Here is a 16306-nt window from a genome sequence, read left to right as displayed (position 1 = left end):
GATCTGACAGTTTTGTATAACTTATGAATTAAACATCTGGGAGGTGTAGATGTATTTTTTTCGTTTAACAGTCACCAAAACCGAGGCCGATAAGCCGTTGAATAATTTTCAGTCATCCAGTAATGTTACAGCAAGTTTTGGGAGCAGATCCCTGGATTGTCTTTCTTAACAGAAATGGCAGAATTGTCATTAGTGAGATCAAGGTGGCACCTGGTGCTCTGTCTTAACCATGAGACTTTAACCCTCAGCTCCATGCAGAACAGACAGGACCTTTACTGCAGAGGCCTCATCGAACAGACCCCGACAAAGTAAACAGCGTGACACTTAATTTATCTACCCCAGAAACATGAAGGGCTCAGTCAGCCTGATGGGATCTGTGGTTCCAGGGAGTCTAGGTATTTAAAACGTGATGCTCAGCCTGCTAAGCCATCCCCTGCAGCTTTCCTTAGTGCATAAGATATGAAAAAATCTCCTGTCCTGCAAAACAGATATTAAATTGGATACTCTTTCACCCTGCCACGATAAGAAACGCGGCAGAGAGAGGCAGGAAAATGGAATGCTGCTTAGAAAGAAAATATATTTGAATCTAACATAAAAATTGGTGAGATAGGAGGATTTTCAGAGCTAGTAGCAATCCCCTCCCCAATGAGTTGCTGAAAATTCAACTCTCCCTGTAGTTTTTGCTCTGGATTGTGAATAAAAATGGTTGTGATTGATGAAGCGTTTGGTGTCTCACTGTAAGTTGGTCAAGAGGGACTTCTAAATCACCCAAATGAAATATTGCATTATCATGAATGGTAACATGTAACTGTTAAGTATGCCGTTGCTTATCGTAAGCTCAGGCTCCTCTGGAGCTCTACCCGGCGAGAAATCTTTGTGAGCATTGGAGCAGAGTCTCCACACAGCCTGGCAGTGCACAGGCCCTTCCCTTCCCTTCCCTTCCCTTCCCTTCCCTTCCCTTCCCTTCCCTTCCCTTCCCTTCCCTTCCCTTCCCTTCCCTTCCCTTCCCTTCCCTTCCCTTCCCTTCCCTTCCCTTCCCTTCCCTTCCCTTCCCTTCCCTTCCCTTCCCTTCCCTTCCCTTCCCTTCCCTTCCCTTCCCTTCCCTTCCCTTCCCTTCCCTTCCCTTCCCTTCCCTTCCCTTCCCTTCCCTTCCCTTCCCTTCCCTTCCCTTCCCTTCCCTTCCCAGCAATGAGCAGGGGGGTTGATTTTTGGGCTTTGAAAGGAGAAAAAGGCTACATGCTTTTGGGAAGTCTTGGCAATGAATTACTCCCTCCTGTACAGGGCTCATTACATAGTTGTGTTGCCTTTTTAAATTTTTTTTTCTTTTTTTCATAAAGCTTTTTTACCAGTCCTGTGCATGGGATGATAGGTGACAAGACAAAGTTGATGTTTCATGGGTAACTAGCAAAATAGGATTAGGGGAAAAAAAAGTAATTTCTACTTTCTTTACTGACACAAAGAAGTGGCTGATGTTGTTTCTGTTAAAAAGAAAACACTTCCAGAGCAGAGACCCACACTTCCCAGTGAAAAGCCCTGAATTCACAGTATGACTAAAAGCCAATCCAGTTGGGCTGAAGTTTTCTACGTCCAGAACTTTCCACGAAGGCCTTGGCAGCTCTTTCTCAGAAAAGGATTAGTGAAATAGATGTTGCTTGGCTGAGTGAGAACACAAAACACCAGTTAGCCACTCAGCCTTAGGATTTTCCATGTTTTAAGGCAAAAATGTGGAAATGGGGAGGGAGGTCACACTGAAGTCCAGGATTTTGCTTTGGCTATACCTGCACATTCTGTTCTCAGATTGGCCAAGCTACAGGTTTCCAAAAATGCTCCAAACTGAACTAAACTCTGTAGTTCTCTGTAATGGCCAAAAAATGTAAGCAACCCTCGGTATAAGTGACATGCTCAGGCAGTCATGGTTCATTTATCTGGCTTTCTTGTCCCTGTCTGCTCATTTTCCTGCTTCTGAGCTGGCCGTGTCTCTTCTCTATTCAAATCAGGTGGCTTCCTGTACCCCTGCCTGTCCCTCTGCTGGGGGGCAGAGAGGAAGAGGACGAGGCAGTAGGTGGGGAATGGTGCATGCACCTGCCTCCCACGAAGTCTTTTACCTGCCTGTTTTCATGTCTGTGCTCCAGCACGCGGGAGCTTGGTGACTTCTCAGAGAAGTGGTGATTGGGGTTGCTCACCTTGGTAGATCAGTGATGTTCCTTGTTTTCAGGAGTACCCTCAGGAGTTTCGGATCCTTTTTTTTTCTTTTTGCCAGAATTTGGATTGTGGCAGAATGCTCAGCAAGGGCAGACTTCAGCCTTCAAATGACTAAAATTTGACAAATTCACTGAAAACAAGGTAATGGGGATGGGATGTGGTATGTTGGGTGGTGTTAGTAGTGACACCTGTGCAAGTAGCATACTTTCAAATACTAATAGTTTAATTAGTGTAAAGTTAGAGGAAAGCATTCAGTGTGCATTAGTCTTGGATCCTGTTGGGGTGAAGTAATGCTGCACAGGGGTTGGAGGAAGAGGAGGCAGATGAAGCTGGGCCTGCACTGGTTCCCCCATCAATAGTAACCTTAACTCATGAACCTAAACTGAAACAATTGTTAAACTTTTATCTGAATAGGAAAGCTTCACGTTTTCTCAACAGAACAGATTCTGTGGCTACTAATTTATTACTGCAATTTAAGAAACAGACGTCTGTCTGACATGTGCCATGTAGTTCAGTAGGTCACTAGTGACATCATCCTTAAAATCGTTATCTTTGCAAACCGTGCATTTTGCATAAAAGCTTTTATTTATAGTCAGTCATTAAAATTGGACCTGATATTTACTTTTCTTCTGATTAGGTTAAAGAGTGAATATGAACAAAAAGTACCCTCCTGTTAGCACCAAGCAGTTTGCAAAGTGTGCTATTCATATCAGCCTTTCTAAGGAATTATGTTGAACCATTATGGGCTTAGATGGTGTGTGCTGGTTAATGCATTTGGTGTTTTCACTGCTAAGACTGAATTTGTGTCACAAGGGGTATATTTTATTTGGTTTTGTCCTCACTGCAGAGCAGCTGGAGCCTGCAGTTTGCAGTGAAGTGTTAGACTTGTAGAGAAGGGCTGTTTCAAAGGATGAGGAGATTGCTGGGGGGCTTGGTGGGTCTCCTCCTTTGCTCTGAGGTTACAGTAGCAGGAGGTCCAAGGTAGTCCAGGTTCCTGTCTATGTGTGAGTGTTTTGCAGGTCCAAACTCTGAATCATCCCATTGCCTAGCCCCTGATGTGATGTGTGTTTGACCCAAGGCAGGGGAATGGACTCCTTGGGTGCATCTCTCTAGAGCATGAGGCGTCATAAGGCACACGTTGAGGTCCCCAAAGGACGCCCTGAGTTGCACTGTGGGATGTCACCACCCAACAGCCTGTGATCTACTGGCCATGGCTTACAGGGCAACACAGCCCTAAAGGGCCAGACACAACAGCCTCCTTCAAGGATCAAAGTTCTTGGGGTGTCCATGAACTCTTCTCCAACATTTCCTCATCCTCCTGTCCTGCCTTATCCTTGCTATCAAAGGTCATGTTGAATCTTATACTCTGTGAGTGCTTAAAAATAGTGAACATGAGTGCTGGTAACTTTTCTCCCCCAGTTTTCCCCATGCAAGCATGGGATTGCCTCCATCCCAGCAGGATGGGCTGTGCAGGATCAGAACCTGCTCCAAGGGAACCCAGGGGCTTCTTCCTGGGCTGGCGAATCCATGAGGTGAGAGAAGAACCTTTCAAAACTAAGAGGCAGTTTAATAACTATAATGAAAATTATTTTTGACCAAAAATTACATATTACCAGTTGGCTGAACTGCACAGCATACTTTTGTAATATTAGATAGGGCTGGGTTGTTTTTTTTTCCTCCAGATCTTACTGCTAAGATCACTGGCCCATTTCAATTTTTATTGAAACAAATAAACCCAATAAAAACACTTATGCTGAGAGCTGAAGCTCCACAATCAAAAAAAAAAAAAAAATTACTCTGTATTGAATTTATTGATTTATTTATTTACTCCAACTGGAAAATTGAGTATTGTGTTAATGTATTTTATAAGAATCACGGTGCTCGATGAAATGGCTAATTTATTTTAGCGTATACATAAATAGCTAGCAATTTTCAGTGAGACAGGCTAATGAAAATGATGCCATGAAATTGTCTATACTATGAGGAGTGATGGAGTCAAGTTATTATTGGTTGAGTGCTGCGACGTAGTGAACTGGCCATCATGTCTTTGAACTTTTGAACTGCTACTTGGTCGTGTGATTTATTGATTTTGGTATCAGCGTGTTAACTTTTTATTTTTGTTGGGGGGGTAGCACACGCAGCACGGATGAGTAACGCAGTGTGCAATTTCATAGATGTTTAGGTTAAACAAGATGGTTGAAAAATTTAAAGCGTGTTAACGGAGCAGGGTTATGCCATATGGAAAGGCAGAGAGATGCTTGTAGGTACCATTAGATGTCAACACTGATGTTCTGATTGCTGCGGATTAGCCGAATACAAGCGAACTTGGCAGGGTAAGTGTGCATCCTATTTGTCAGAGAAACGTTGCCTTTGTTCTAAATTAAGTGTGTGATCTCATAGCAACTTTGTTTGCCTATCTACCTTCAACCTCTCCTCATACCGTGTGTTATCACGGCGGTGCCTGGTACGGGCAGAGCATCCACACTCTCCCGTCAGCCCTTCCCAGAGGCGCGCTCCACGTTGCTGGCTGTTGCTCGATGGAGGGTGCTGGCTGGCGGTGTGAACAGCTCAACAGCTCGTGTTGGACTGTTGTACCCGAGAGCTGCCCCTATCTGCAGTCACCCAGATGTGTAAACTTGTTTCATCTTCTAGCTGTGATCCCCTCCAAGGCTGGCTGTAGTGCTGAGCCTCGGCAGGCAGCACTCACCGGTGGCTGCCTCATCCCTTAGTGCGAGGAGATGCTACACTTGTTGTTCCTGGTGATTTGCTTAGGATGTGGAATTCAGGCATTAAAATAATATTGTTTGACTTACACTGTTTTCTTGCTGCAGAACTTTTCACTCGACTGCTGGTAGGAGACCCCTTTGCATGGCGGCTGCTCTGAGCTCTGTTTCTGATTAAACCGACTAACTTGACACCTGCATTTTACAATTTGCTTAAAGTGCTTTATCCTGTAAAAACAGCGATTTCAGAGCTTTAAAGCCAGCAGACTTGCAAGGCTTTGCACAACTTAGCTCATCCCACCAGTTCGCTGCGATTGTGCAAAACACGACTGGACTTTATTCTACTCTACTTGACCCCTGCTTTCAAAATTGCAATTTTAGTGTCTGTCCTTCCCGTCCATACTTTAACCCCCTTTTTTGCTGTGGGTCTCGGCCATGCATGCAAGCATTATTGTATTTCTTTCCTCAGTTATGAAACTGACATGTCTTTATTTGGATATTAAAAGTGCTCCCCCCTCTTTCCCCACTTCGACCCAAAGCATTTCCAGCAGCCTCGCGGTGAGCAATTGGGAAGCTGGTACCACTTGCCTCTCCCCTTCACCCCTCTTTGCCTCTCCATTATTTTTATTTTTTTTTTAAATATATATTTTTTTTTTTTAGTTTTTAAGAGATGAGCAGTTTAAGCCAGAAAACAAAACGGGTGGGAAAAGGCTAAAAACGGGACTGACACCAACACCATTAGAGGTCGGGGGGGGGGGGGAGAAAAAAAAAAATTCCATTTCATTGCAACTCTGTTATTGTTTACTTTGCCATACACATCCTAATATGGTTACCTCCCTGTCAAAGCGGCCGAGCCGGGCTGAGGGGCCCCCTCGGGGAGACGCTTCCAACTGCTGCTCAGACAATAAGAAACAAACGGCGCAACTCCACAAAAGGGCTGCCCGGAAAATAAGTGTCAAATAAATCCTGCCGAACTCTTCCTTTCCCGGCACCCGGCCCCCGCCGTGTGTAACCTGCGCGGTGCCCGGCGGGGCTGGGGGGCGGCTCCCGCGGATCCCCCCGCGGCCGGGGCCGGCCGGGGCGCGGCGGGAGCGCTCCGCGGCCGCGCAGCGCTGCCAGGTGGTGCCGCCGGCCGGGCCGAGCCCCCGCCGGGCCGAGCCCCCGCCGGGCCGCCCCGCGCCGCGGAGCCGCTTCTTATCTGCAGCGCCAGAACAAAGGTAGGTTGTTCAACTCCGCGCTCCGGGGGAGGGACAAGTTATTTTTGGAGGGTTGTCTTCCCAGTGCGTGACTGGTTGACCTAAAAGGAGAAGGGAGAGGGGGAAAAAAAAAAAAAAAAAAAAAAAAAAAAAAAGGAAAAAAAAAAAAAAAAAAGCAGCCCGGCACCGCCACCCCACCGGCACAGCGCGGGGCGGGCAGGGGAGCAGCGCGGCGCGGCGTAGTTTTATTTTTATGCAACTTAAAGAAGCCGGATTCCCCCCCCCTCCCTTCCCTCCCCCTGTAAAATGCCCAGCTATTTCTAGAAAATTTGCGTTGCTGAAATACTTTCATCTGTGTGCTGTATTTTATTCTTTTAAATATTGTTTTTTTCTCCTTTTTTTTTTTTTTTTTTTTTTGCGTTTGTGATTTTATGAGCACATATTCCTCTTAGCGGCTATGAATTTCTATGAATTCTAAATAAGCTTTTCTAGGGATGAAACGTGCGGGGTATTTTTACACGAGGATTTCAACTTTTCGGTTGACATAATCTGAAGGTACCACAGCCTTTTCTGCGACTGTTCAAGTGCTTCTCTGCCCTGCAAGGAGTTATCACATTGCTTAAACCAGCCCTTTATGCCATCATTTTTCCTTTTTTATTCTTTTTTAAGCCTGTATGTTGCTCAGCTTCATTGGATGCTTTTCTTCTCCTCCAAACTGAAATGCTCTCAGGTTTTGCCGTGCTTCTCGGTTTGTTTTGAACACGTAGGAAAATATTAATACAGAGCAGTGAAAAAGAAACAGTGATGCGTCTTCCGTTCAGGGGAGTCGGCAAACCTGTCCACTTCTGTGCCGGGAAGTACAGAGAGCAAATCCATAATTCAGTGCAGGAGCAGATGAATTCACGGCGATGCATAGGATGGGTATTATGTAACTTAATAAGAAATGTGGTTTTGATCGTAGGAGCGGACGCTGCGCTTGTAGGTATAAATATCAAATCTAGGTAAGTCTGTGGAAGAGCACTTTTCTTCCAGCTTGCATTAAGCAGCGTTGTCTTCAATCCCTAATTCTTATGGGATTTTGGGGGGGAAGCAGCTTCTTACTAAATTGAGTATCATTCAAAAAATCTTTTAAATACCTGTTGTGTACTTGGTTGCTTAATTGGCTCTCCTTCCTCCTGTCTCTGCTGCCTGCTTTCCTCAGTTATTATGGGATCTCTAGATTTATTTTTTTTTAGGAAGTCTTTAGTTCCAAAGCAAACCTGGATAGCAAAGCTGTTCTTTTTTTTTTTTTTCTCCCTGCTAAAATATTATTTCTCACATATTACTGGAGATTTCTTTTCTCTGTCTTTTTATTTATTTTTCTCTTAAGCTGTGCAGCCTGACCTGTGCTAATCAGAAACTCTTTTTAAAATATGAGACCAAGTCAGATAATGTAAATAAACTTTTGTACCCACAAACTTTTATCCTATAAAACTGGGATTGATTTTTCTTAAAAAAACAGACATTGCAACTTACTAATGGTAAACACAAATAAATGTGTTTTGTAAAATGAAAGGGTGTCTTTTTATCACATTTCTAGTTTTTGCTTTTTGGGCCTTGTAGGGGATGATAGGAATTAGTAGCCTTTAATTAGACGTGGAGATATTCACATTTTACAGGGATTTATGTTAGAACATGGAATGGCGGGTGGCTTGTTTCCTCATTATGAATACTCCCTGCACATAATGAGGTTCATCATTAGTTGATGGAGTGAATTTGCCCTAGCTCTACCTTGAAAGGCACATAATTTACATACTACTTCAGAGCTTAGGCTTTAATGGATTCCTCGATGAATAAAATGAAAAGCTACTTTCTTTAAATTTTTGAACAGTGTTTTGATAATACGGATTTAATAAGACATTCAATTTCCTTGTTAAGTATATTTGAAAGTGCATTCCCAATTTTAGCACAAAATATACTTCCCTGTGTTGCTTCCTGTGATACTAGGTAATACATAAGCAAATATATACTACTGTAAACATTTTTGGGGACGTAGAGGGATTATTTTACCCCATGTGTGAGGTGACACTGGCCTCCTTTGGCCTGGTCTCCAAGCATAGGAGAGCTCACCTGCACTGTTAAAATATCACCGAGCAGACCTGCTCCCCTGTTAAAGCTCGTTCTGCCTGAAGAGTGCTTTAACTGTGTGTTTGCTGTGTACATTTGCAGTGATGGATCTTTGGAAATGTGTTGCTGGCTGCCAGGCTGACAGTGACAAACCCTCCGGTCCCACCTCCCTATTTATTTTAATGAGATGAGAACAGCAAAAACTTCTCTGGTGCAGTTCCACCTCTGGAACTGCTGCGTAGATGTGATTAGATTAGAGTAAATTGAATTGTAGGCTGCCTGATGTGTTATCATGTCATCAGCTTACTCCAGCCCTGGTCTACCGGGTAGAGTTAGTGAGACGTCCTCATCTTCTTCCTCTCCTCCTCCTCCTCCCTCGGTGTGTAGGTGGGGGCTGTGCGTGTCCCGTGTGTGGGGCAGGCTGGGCATGGCCAGCACCTCTCCCCATTGACATTTGCCAGTGTGGTGGTGGAGTTGAGAGGCAAAAAATACGAAGCGAAGGCTTGTTTTGATAGAATGTTTTATTACCTGAAAACGATGAGCATATATTAACATTAATAGAATAGTCTGTGTCATTCTTTTTTAGGCAATTTACCTCTGCCACAGACCTGTCTGCTTCAAAATCTTTCTCTGTTCTAAAACATATATTTGTTTAGGGAGTTTTCATTGAAGTGTACATGACAATTACAGCTGTTCATTAACAAAATTGGGTATTTGTTTTAAACTTTAACCAATCACTTTGATATGCTAATTATGGTGTAATTTAATTTGAGCCCTGTAATGATGATGCCGTTATTATGGACATAAATGATGCAGTTAAGCTGAGAGTAATCTCATTTGCATACTGTACATGCCAGTAAATTAAGCCCTTTCTTCGACTGCTTCAGCTTTAATTTTCCACTTCTTTTCACACAGCGCCTTTTCAGCCAGTCTCTTATAAGCCCACTTTGTAATAGTGCTGATGACTGTTTGATGTGGAGAGTTGCTGCACCACAATAATGCAAGACACAAGATGTAACATTTAAAGGATTCATTATCTTACTGAGTGTTGCTTTAAGAAGCTGGGATTAACAAGGGTGGAAGTGTCCTCTCCGTGGAGCCATGCAGGTCCTCCCAGAAAAAAATGCAGTCTTTATTTTTTTCCCTTTTCTCTTGGTGTACCCTAATAGTGAAAGGGTTTCAGTAAGGCCCCATGGTATTTCTCAGGAATGAACTAAGACACCATCAGAGCTCTATAGTACAACATTTGACCTTCTCTGTAGGGTATTCTGTGATGCTCCACTGTTGCAGAAAAGTTATTGGATACAATTTGCAATATAATAGAGATGTGAGATACCAGATTATTTCTCATATTGGGTATGTGGGCTCCAGATCTACCTGTGTGACATACAGCAGTGCAGAATTGAAGTCTGCATTAGATTTTTTCTTTCTGTTTATTTGCCAGTTTCTCCTTTCATGGCCCTTACATCAGTTGACCTTAATATCAGGTTAATTGCAGATTCAAATTTTAAAAAATGTTGTTGCGCCTGCTGATATTAGTGAAAACTTGGGTTTTGAAAGAATAAAAATCACTAACACCAAACAAAAATGAACTGCGTAAGTGCTGACTTCAGTAGTTAATCTTTTCCAATTTACCATGTTGTCATTGAGCTGAAGTGTTCTCATAACACTGTGGCGTACAAAGAAATCATGTGAAATAAACAGGGCTCTTTTTATAGCTTCTTACTATTATGGTTAGATATTTTCATAGTTTAATACCTCTGGAAGTAAAGCCCATCTCAAGTTTTTGCAGCAGTTGGCCTCTCAGAAAGCCATTGTTGTGTGGGTAACCAAGTTAACTGAAGATCATTATTAAAACCTCGCAATCCTTTCCTTCCACGGGGTCTCATGACCAAAAATAGCTTGTGCAGTTGCCCACAAACATGCAAGTTAATAACTTCCTGGGTGAACAGTGTAAAAGCTGCTGATTCCCAAGGCATGCATGTCACCCTGGCCTCTGCCCCTTCAGGGCGCACGGCAAACAGATGGGAGGGTCCACGCTCACTGCCTGGCCAGCGTTTAATGTGACTTCAGTTTTTATGGCTGTCACCTACTCTTGGTTTCAGTTCTGCATTTCTCACATGCCATCTTGTTTTCCAGCAGCCCTTCCATGGTAGCGTGGCCATGCATGAGCGCCGGCTGGGGTTGTGTTGTGGTGAAGCGCTTCCTGATGGCGATCTGATTTCCCCGTTGAACCCCCTGTTTCTGGTTCAAAACCCCAGGAATCATTCCCAACAAGCCCACTGCTCCGGCCACCAACTGCCCTGACATGCAGGTTTTCAGTTCTCCTTGTACACATCTACACATGGCTGGTGTGAAGAAAACCACCCAAGGAGATGTGTACGAACACGGAGCGCAGTGTGGGTCTTGGCTTTCACAGAGCCTTTGCTTTTCCCCCATAGCACCAAAGCTAAGGTGACATCTGTCAGCTACTTCTTCAGGGTGGACTACATCGGTGTGCAGTGTCAAATCTTGGGGTCTGCTTCTGCAGCAAAATGTGTCCTGAAAAGGAAAGGCCTCCCCAGTGCCTTTTCTGAGGCTGTCGTTGGGGTTCATACACGAGCACACCTGGGAGACAATACCCAGCAGCTGTTCCCCTTTGTGCTCACAGCCCAGAGCTACTCAAGTTGCTGATAAAACTGGGTATGAGCCAACTCCACCCAGGGGACAGGTAGAGAAAGGGTTTTTCACAGCACAGGGTGATGCAGACTTTCCCCAGAAACTCCATAAAGTCAGCAATTCTCTAGAATGATGCTGGAAAATTTTGGCCTCTAAAGCTCATGAGAAAGAGTTTGTGGGTTTATCTATTTTACCAGTACCCCTATGGCTCAACCCTTTGTTTTCCCTCTAAAGTTAATGTATATGTTGCTTTAGGATGTCAGTGGCTGCAAAGGATGTGTCATGTCTTCAAATTAGGCAGGAATGAGTATTGTGAGCATCTGTCTCATGTCATGGAGGGATTTTTTTCCCAAGCAGACAATGCCAGTAGGACGGACTGAGAGTTGGGCTAAGAGACTCTCTTCTGGTGCTTGTTATTGTTTATGGATGAAGCAATTCTGCAGGTGTCTGTGCACAACTATAGTGTTAATCTTCTTGGGAGGTAAAAATAGTTCTTCCAAAATGATTTCAATACCTTGCCCTTAAAGAAATTATGTTGTAAGAGTTGTCTTCTTCATAAAAGAGGTTTCAGGCATAGTTTTTCCTACTCTCTTTGTCCTAATGAAACACATATCCTTCCTCCCCTCATAGGACCTTTAGAGTTTATTCTGGATAAAGAAACTCATTTATGAAGATTTTACCTTTATCATCCTCCCTCTTTAATCTGATCCTGGATTGCAATTTTCAGTAAGTTTCTCCTGACACACTTCCCAACGTATGAACGTTTTCAACCCAATCAGGTGGGAAATTAAAGGCTATACCAGTTCTGATGATGTACTGTGCAGCCCTGTTTGAGTATTTCTGTGTAATTCAGGATTGCTGGGTTTAAAGAAGTTTTCACCCTGGGTAATGGTAGGTCTCTACAGAAAGTTATTGTGAGGAGTTTTGAGCTTTGTGGGAGATGGATTTCTCTTTTTCCAGCTTTGTTTACAAACTGCTTTGTTCTTACCCTTTTCCAGCAAAACAAGTGTTGCTTTACAGAAATATTTGTGGTTGAAAGCAAAGCCACTGAACCTGTCTCTAGAACTGTAACTACAACAGATTAAAGAGTAATTTATCATATGGTAATTTACTTACCCCATCAAAGGCATGGGCATCAAGACACAGAAACAAAAATAGACCTCTGATCTCTATCTCTGTAGTGTTTTTCAGAATCGAGTCTGCTATTAGTATCTGGAGAAAAAGCTCTAGGAATTTGTGATTGTATTTACCAGTAGCTAAGGAGAACAGTTGTCTGTCACTGAAATTACCCCAAGTGCCAAAGCTGCTCCCTTTTCCGTGTTTGACTGAACCAAGTTGACTTCAAGTTTCAAAGTGTGAAGATTCCCTGTTCCCACACTTGTCAGTTTATTCTTATTTGTAAACACATCTTATCGTGGCTGTAGATGGTGCATAGGTATCTGTGATGAGAAGCTTGGGAAGAACCAACAGATGCTTTGCTTTTCCAGCATATGAGGGAGCCTCCTACAGCTGTTCCCCAACAGCAGGCAGCTGGCTCACCTGGAGAGCATCCTGAAAAGAGGGATATTTTGGAAATCCAGGTGAATCTGCCTGTTGCTGCTGGTCCTCAGTGTACACAAAAGTCTAGTAGTGAAAGTCAGGTAGCTGTTGGGGTTTCTTTAATCAGTGAGCCTTTAGTTCTTCTGGCTGCATGCGCCCTTTTCTGGCAGCATTTTTTTCCTGTGACTGGAGAATGTGAATGTCTCTCTAAGCTGGCTGAATGGACAAAGCAATGTGATGGAAACACAGAACAAACATGCTTCAAGCAGGACAGTGAAGGTACTGAAGCAAAGCTGTTAGAGATAAGGCACAAAGTTCAACCCCTTCCTTTGCTCCTGTTACCCCTGTACCACCTGGGCATTATAGAGAGCAGCAGTGTAGGTAGAAACACCTTGGTGTGTCATCAGCTCTTCCCTGTTACATGTGTCTGCTTCTAGCTGTCTAGAGTTAGACTTCACATTGGCTTTTCTTCCAAATGAAACACTTACTCTAAGGATGGTCTTTCAAAAGACCATGTTCTTTTTTTCCAGATAACTGTTAATTCTTGAGCTGCGCTATTTAGGTAGTTTCCTGTGACCATCACTTTGAGGAAGATGAATGAAAAAATTCTGCTTTCAGGTGCATGGCCTAAATCAAAAGCAGCTCTGTTTGAGTTCTCTGAAGTCTGTGAGGGTTTTACCACTATTAACAGCCATTTAGCCCCAGGCAATGGCCCTCTGTTTTACAGGGGGGAGAACAGTGTCTTCTTGCCTTGTGCTTCTCTGCTGCAGGGTAACAGTGTGCAAGGGACAGCCATGAGCCAGGAGGGCTCCAACAGCTTGGTGACATGGCCAGAGCTGTTGGAGATGGGCAGCCAGTCTGGTCCTGTGTGACAGAGCCTGACCTGGAGGCAGTCTGCCAGCTGGGGAGACTCGCCTGTCTCTGCAAACTCTTGGACTTCAGGACAAACAACAAAGCTGTGCATGAAGAGTTTCCTAGGCTTCACGCTGGGGTAAGGCTTGCAGTGTGTATCATCAGCAAAGCTTTGAGACCTGCAGTGCAGCCTTTTCCAGCTGTGGGATATTTCACGTGTTTGTTGGTATCTCCTTTGGCAAAGGAGATTGAATTAGGGTGGGTGTGCTACAGGCTTGGATGAGGGAAGGCAGCACTAAGGAATGAGCAGCTCCCAGTGAATGGGGAGCTTTATATTGCTTTTACAGTGAAACAAATATAAAAAGGAAGAATGAAATTATAATAACCTAAATTGGTGCCAAATGTATGGGATTCCATGTGTGTGCAGTAAAGGGAAACCCACCTCCTATAGTTTTCCCTTAGAAAAGAATTTGTTCTGTATTTAGAACCTATGTGCAGGATGACCATATAAATGTGGTTAAATGGCATAGGATTCTGATCAAAGGGGCAATTACAAGTAATAAAATAAAAAATATAATTATTGCTGCCGTTTCAGATCTTATAGACAGGGAGAATCCTAGCTGCTAGATGGAGAAAAAAACATAACGTGAAGAGAAGAAAAGAAGAAACCCCCTAGATTTCAGCTTGTTGGGCTCTATAATAAGAGGGCTGAAAAGTAAAGATACATTTCCTAGAATCTCAGAATTCCCAAATAATTATCAGGGGAGAGTTGTAAGCAAGTTAACTGTTGGCTGAGCTGAATTAGAGCAGAAACTGAATTACCAACTTCCACACAGGAAAATGTACCAAAGTTGGAGCTGTGGCTGGGTTATTTTCACCAAATGTCCAGCACATATGCTGCGCTTGCTTTTATTGTTCACCGTTATGGTGTCATGTCTCGCTAGATTGTGCTTTGCTACACACCTCCACCCCCTAACAAACTGGCCCTATATGTGCATGTAGGCAGAATATAGGGAATTAAGCTGTGTGACAGTGAACTTCTGGGGGTTTTTATATGCTTGACAAATGTTTCTTAAACATGGTATAAATACATTGTACAGTAGAATTCAAGTGTTTGAGGGGCACGTTTTACTCCCAAAAGAAATGTGTGTATTTTGGCTTCATACTCCTCTGTCTTTTTTCCTATCCTCTAAAAGAAATATTTAGTATTTTAAAGGTACTTATGCTTAGATTATACAGGTTTGGACAGTATTTCTCCTCTGTATGTTGTAGAGTTCCTGCCGACACGCCTGGACAAACCTCACCACCTAAAACCCTCAGGCCAGATTTTGGCATTTGGTGTCCTCAGAGGGAGGGATCCTAGCTGCTAATCCTGTAATAGTCAGATTCTTCAAGGTAGCATCTTATGTCCTCCCACGGGTTAGATCTCTGTTTTACCTGACAGCCTGAATATTTTTCTTCAAAGGGAACGTAAACTCTTTTGCAGGCTGGGCTCAAGTTCGCTTCCCCTCGCCAGGTCTTGCCCGGACACTTCTCTTGTTCCTTGGCCTTTTTGCCATAGCTGTTTTCTTCCTTCCTGGATCCTTGGAGAAAATACACTGTGTTTGTAAGGGCCTGTCCCTCCTGAGCCCATTCCCAGGGGTCTGCTTGCCTTGCTAAAGAGGCCTCTCCAGAGGAAAGGCAAGGGCAGCTGGACTAATCCCATCACTCTTCAAGACGGCGAGGTCATGCATTTGGTCCCCTTGCAGAAATGCCAAAGCCTATTTAGAGTCAGACATGTAAATATTCTGCTCAAAAATAATAATTAAAAAACAAATCTTGTGGCTGAGTTCTTCAGAGAAATGGGAACGTCAGCTGGCATTGGCTCTCACCTGTTTTGATAAGGCACTGCGTTTTCAGCGGGTGTTTGTAAGCTCCAGATACTTGGGATGAAAATAGCTTCCTCATCCTGTTCCCTTGCCGCGGGTGGGCGAGTGGCTCAGAGGCACAGCAAGGGACATGGGTGCCTTATCCCAGCTCCTTGTCTTTTCCAGTCATGCTAGCTAAGTTGTTTGGAACCTGTAAATGCTTCACTGCACGCTTGGCCCCGTCACACCCATCCCCATGTTGAACTCTGCCATGGAGGGGGGCTCTGGCCTCCCTGTGCCCTACAGGCTCCAGCCATAACAGCTCGTCTGCTTCATGGAGCTGTTGTAAGCCCCAGTTGGTGGTGGCTGTGAGGCACTTGGTTCCCCTCAGATGTGTGGGCCCTAAGAAACGTTTGGAGCCTTGGTGTTTCTTCTGCAGGGCGGAAGCTCTCCTTGCCCCTGTGCAGCTGATGCTCCTTGGCCTGGCACTGCACCTGAAGGCTTGGTAATGCTCCCAGGTGAGCTTCACTCACATGAGAAGCTTTGATAAAACACCCCCTCCAGAAAACTGCAGGAAAAGCATTTTGTTTCATTAGTATTTAGGGTGGAAATATGCTGTAGATTAATCCTCTTTGGAAAGAGATTAAGAAATGTTCTCTCCTCCTTCTTTCTCATGTAAGAGTAGGTAATGTTTATTCTTTCTTTATTAACTACAGACGTCAGAGAAAAAGGACTGTTGCCCTTTGATTTTATTTACAAGGCAAAAGTGAAAACTTGTTTGATCATATCATGGCTGTTTAGCTTCAATGTAAGAGTGGAAGGGAACCTGTTTCCAACTCCTATCGTGTCTAAATATAAATCTTCTTCTGTTTAGTTATCTCTGAATTTTAAATGCTGCATCCATGGCCTTACTTATTTTTCAGGTTGACTGAAACTGCTTCATGCTCTGCTTACGGAAATAAGCTATTAAAAATGAAATTGTCTACGAGAACTGAGGGATTTTTGTGGGTGTCAAATCTGGAGTCCTCATTTCCACAGAAATGATCCATTGCAGAGAAAAAGCTGTTCTGAAAACTTGAGTTTGCTTTTCATTGAGGCAGGAGGAGGCCTGGGGCTTGATAACTCTAGCTAGCAGTCATGTTCTGGGGCCAGACAGGCTTTTTTTCCCTCTTTTCTTGCTAGC

At 43.8% G+C, this 16306-nt stretch overlaps 1 protein-coding gene across 18 annotated transcripts in view; it reads left to right on the top strand.

The window, feature by feature from the left end:
- Positions 1-16306, top strand: part of FOXP1 (forkhead box P1) — a 379700-nt gene that overhangs the window by 177374 nt on the left and 186020 nt on the right. Inside the window, exon 1 of one of the 18 annotated variants that reach the window (XM_068202269.1) lies at positions 5931-6142. The exons of 16 other annotated variants lie outside the window; for them this stretch is intronic. The gene's annotated coding sequence lies outside the window, so the exon portion shown is untranslated. Of the gene's footprint in view, positions 1-5930; positions 6143-11590; positions 11612-16306 lie in introns of those variants that run through there. One more of the 18 variants, XM_068202257.1, reaches the window with a different exon arrangement.

This window comes from Anomalospiza imberbis, chromosome 11, assembly GCF_031753505.1.
Source record: "Anomalospiza imberbis isolate Cuckoo-Finch-1a 21T00152 chromosome 11, ASM3175350v1, whole genome shotgun sequence".
NCBI lineage: Eukaryota > Metazoa > Chordata > Aves > Passeriformes > Viduidae > Anomalospiza > Anomalospiza imberbis.
This window is presented reverse-complemented; position numbering and strand designations above follow the sequence as displayed.